Source organism: Leptinotarsa decemlineata, unplaced genomic scaffold (genome assembly GCF_025532065.1).
Source record: "Leptinotarsa decemlineata unplaced genomic scaffold, Ldec_3_MD MMD2_tig00004716_RagTag_RagTag, whole genome shotgun sequence".
NCBI lineage: Eukaryota > Metazoa > Arthropoda > Insecta > Coleoptera > Chrysomelidae > Leptinotarsa > Leptinotarsa decemlineata.
Genome location: NW_027412611.1, coordinates 106,725 through 110,813, shown reverse-complemented (window position 1 = coordinate 110,813; position 4,089 = coordinate 106,725). Strand labels below are relative to the sequence as shown.

Genomic DNA, 4,089 nt, shown 5'->3' with positions numbered 1-4,089 from the left:
CCTTCCCTTCCCTTCCCTTCCCTTCCCTTCCCTTCCCTTCCCTTCCCTTCCCTTCCCTTCCCTTCCCTTCCCTTCCCTTCCCTTCCCTTCCCTTCCCTTCCCTTCCCTTCCCTTCCCTTCCCTTCCCTTCCCTTTCCCTTCCCTTCCCTTCCCTTCCCTTCCCTTCCCTTCCCTTCCCTTCCCTTCCCTTCCCTTCCCTTCCCTTCCCTTCCCTTCCCTTCCCTTCCCTTCCCTTCCCTTCCCTTCCCTTCCCTTCCCTTTCCTTTCCTTTCCTTTCCTTTCCTTTCCTTTCCTTTCCTTTCCTTTCCTTTCCTTTCCTTCCACGGAGTACACACTTTTCGGTTGGTGTACACAAGGCACTGCGATCACTCTAGTTCCTCATTATAATCGCTCAGAGTTTCATGAAGATCGTCATTCTTGGTGTTTTCGAATTTCAAACACTGAATTGTTCTACATATACACTTCACCCCCTGCATTTTAGTTTTTCCAATATAATTATAGCATCAATCCCAGTTCTACATCATTCTTCCACAATGTCAAGTTCAGTACCCATCCAGGTACATGAAATATATTCAACGTCCGATCATTTCAGTACAACCTCCGATCAATTTCTGCAACGCATCTATGATCTTCCTGATTATTTCACAGAACGAGTAGAACAAGGTATGCAAGAGGAAGTAGATGCAGAGTTTGAGATGGCTGTTGACGACTTAGACAATCTAGATGATTATGCGGACGATGTCATTAGTATATCATCTGATTCAGATGATTATGGGGACGATATCATGAGTATATCATCTGATTCAGATGATTATGAGGACGACATGATTAGTACATCATCTGATTCAGATGACGACACCATCATTATTGTTTCTGATGATGAGGAGCGTTAGTCAATACCATTGTATGGATTAATAGAAAAGCAGCCCTTTTCAGGGCTACAATTGAAGAATGAAACAAAAACAGCTCTGTTCAGAGCTGTTTTTGTTCATTGTTAATATTATGTTAACATTATAGTCTCAAACAAAATTATTATAGGTATTTGTAGAAATATTTGTGGTACCTGTGCTGCCGTTCCAGTTCCGCTGCAACGTTGTTTGCGTTGTGATACATATTCTATGAATTGATGGAATCATGTATGCAGGAGAGTCAAAGAATGTTCCACATCAACAGAGACATATTCACATTTTTTTATTTTAATAATCGTTATTGTTCTCTATCATTATATATATATATATATATATATATATATATATATATATATATATATATATATTTGTTCATTGCATATTGGTGAGCCCGGTATATGAACGGGGCGTTGGTCCACCCAGCACTTCCCGAATATATTTAGGTATATACTTTTCGGAATACTCTTCAGTGGTATGATTTTATTAATAGGCCCATCAGAGGGGTAGATTTTTTCTGAAAATAAAAATTTTACATATCCTTTAAACCTTTGTCAGCCCCATGCTGTTGGTCAGCCCATAGTTATACAAATCGCTATATGAAGAGCATCTTGGTCAGCCCTACAATGCTGCCACATCGAAGGGCTGACCAGGAACGCGATCCATTTCAGTGTATCATTGGATTTCATCGTGAGGGTATCATGTGTTTTAAAAATCCTGGCAAATCCAGTTTTTCAGAGGTAAACTATGTGTTAGTTTACCGGAAAAAATATATTAGGAAAAGAAAAAGATGCCGTTACTATTGACTATTTATGTTTCATATAGTTTCTGTATTATGTATGATTGATTACTTGTTTATTTTGTGGTAATTCATGATCACTTTAATGAAATGAATAAAAACACTTTTGTCTAAGTACCACTAGTTGATTTTATGTATACGACCAGTTTCGGGTTTGACTCCGCATTATTAAGTATTTTTTCAATAATTCAAATCAAATCAAAAATCTTTATTTCCGTAGACCTAGGGACGGCATGGAAAAAGTCACATAACTCAGTACAATTACAATGAGGTCACAATCATAAAACAACATAATTATATGATATATTACATAACATTCAGACCATAAAAGGGGTACAAAAATTAAAATTTAAAATTCCAAATCAGACTGAAAAAATTCATCAAGCGAATAAAATACCTTTTCACATAATACTTTCCGAACTTTTTGTTTAGAGAGCTTTACACTAGTTATTTTTTAATGGATATTGGGAGCTTGTTGTACAGTTTTTTTGACATGATATGAGGTCCATTAGTCACCTTGGCTAACTTATGACTAGGAATTGAAATGTTATAGTTTTTTCTCAGGGTGAAGCCCGAAAGAAGACATGTATCATCTCTGTTCTAAAATTTGGAGCAATTTGATTTAACGTAGATTACGCAATTAAAAATATACATGCAAGTAACAGTTAATATATTCAACTTTGCAAATAGTGGTTTACAGGAATCGAGTTTTTTTCAAAACAAATTGTTCTAATTTTTTTTTTCTGGATAAGTAATAAGACACTGATTCTATTGCAGTTGCCAAAACAAATAATACAGTAATTGAGGGCAGAGTAAATATATGCATAATAGTAACTTTTAAGAATTTCAATAGACACAAAATTACGCAGATTCCATATAACGAAACAATGTGTCGCTAATTTCTTCAGTATGAAATCAACATGATGATTCCACTTGAGTTGGGAATCAATAAAAACTCCTAAAAATTTTTTATAGTTTACCTGTTCAATATTTTTAATCTCAGACCTAACCAATACACTACAATCAGTTTCCTGAATTGTAAAGAAAATGGTGTTGGTTTTAAGATTATTTAGAATCAAGCCATTCTTAGAACAATAATTTTGCATGTTGAATACAGCATCATTTGCTCTTACTGACAATGTTTCACATTCCGAACCACTGACAGTAAAAGATGTGTCATCAGCAAATTGTATAGAGCACTGTGGATGATTAATTTTTGAAAGGTCATTAACAAATAAAATAAATAGTGTAGGCCCCAAAACACTACCTTGGGGCACACCTGTAACAACGTTTCGAAATTCAGAGAAAAATGACCCAGTCTGAAACCTAACTTTGACAACCTGTGTACGACCAGTTGAATAGGTTTCAATCCATTTCAGACTTGGACCACGAACGCCCATGCCAAACAGTTCATCAAGAAGAAGACCATGATGACTGATATCAAACGCTCGTGTCAAGTCGAAAAGAACACTAAGTGATTTTTCATCGTTGTCGAAGTTTGATAATACATGATTATGTAGAGAAAGGATGGCATCCTGGGTTGACAAGCCCACTTGAAACCCATATTGGTTGTCAGATACGATATTGTATTTATTTAAAAAGGACACAAGTTTTGATATGATTCTTCAAATATTTTCGAAAATGGAGATAGTAAAGCAATACCTCTGTAGTTCGACATTACATGCTTATCGCTTTTTTTATAGACTGGGACGACCATTGCTTGCTTAAGTCGGGAAGGAAAAATACCTTCAGAGAAAGATAGTTTGATTAGATAAATCAGAGGTTCCATTATTTTCAAAGCAGCCTTCATTAAAACATTGCCTGGCAATTCATCAACCCCACTGGAATTTTTCGAACATGCGAATTTAATTATTTCCACGAGTTCAGTTTCATCTACTGGATAGAGGAAAAGACTCTCAGTTTTTACACAACGATTTTCAATGCCACCAGGTGCAGTATTTTTTACTAATGAGTCCACTGAATCGACAAAATAACTACTAAATGCTTGAGATATACCAGGACCATCGTCAACAAGTACACCATCGCCAATGTCTTAGATGAATCGTTTATAATAGTATTTTTCCTGATGATAGACCAGGCAGCTTCAGATTTATGTTGAGCCTTGAGGAATTGATTATTAAAGTATTGACTTTTTGAGAGCACAATTTTTTGTCTATGATTTTTTAAGAGTTGCTTATATTGACCCAATAAATGTACATTGGTTTGGCTCTTGTTCAAATTATAAATATCTCTGAGTAATATACCTTCTTCAACGATATCCTTAGTAATCCATGGTTTGTGTCTACTTGAATTTTGATTTTGTTTAATTTTTTGAAACTGTTTAGGAAAGGATATATCAAAAGCTTGAAGAAAAACATCATGAAA

The 4,089-nt window shown here is 35.4% G+C and overlaps 1 long non-coding RNA gene across 1 annotated transcript; it reads left to right on the top strand.

Annotated features, from left to right (window-relative positions):
• Nucleotides 1-1,234: 1,234 nt before the first annotated feature.
• LOC141484153 (uncharacterized) lies at nt 1,235-3,449 on the top strand. Its single transcript, XR_012466507.1, has 2 exons — nt 1,235-3,354; nt 3,408-3,449. It is a non-coding gene; the product is annotated as an uncharacterized lncRNA (long non-coding RNA).
• Nucleotides 3,450-4,089: the final 640 nt, after the last annotated feature.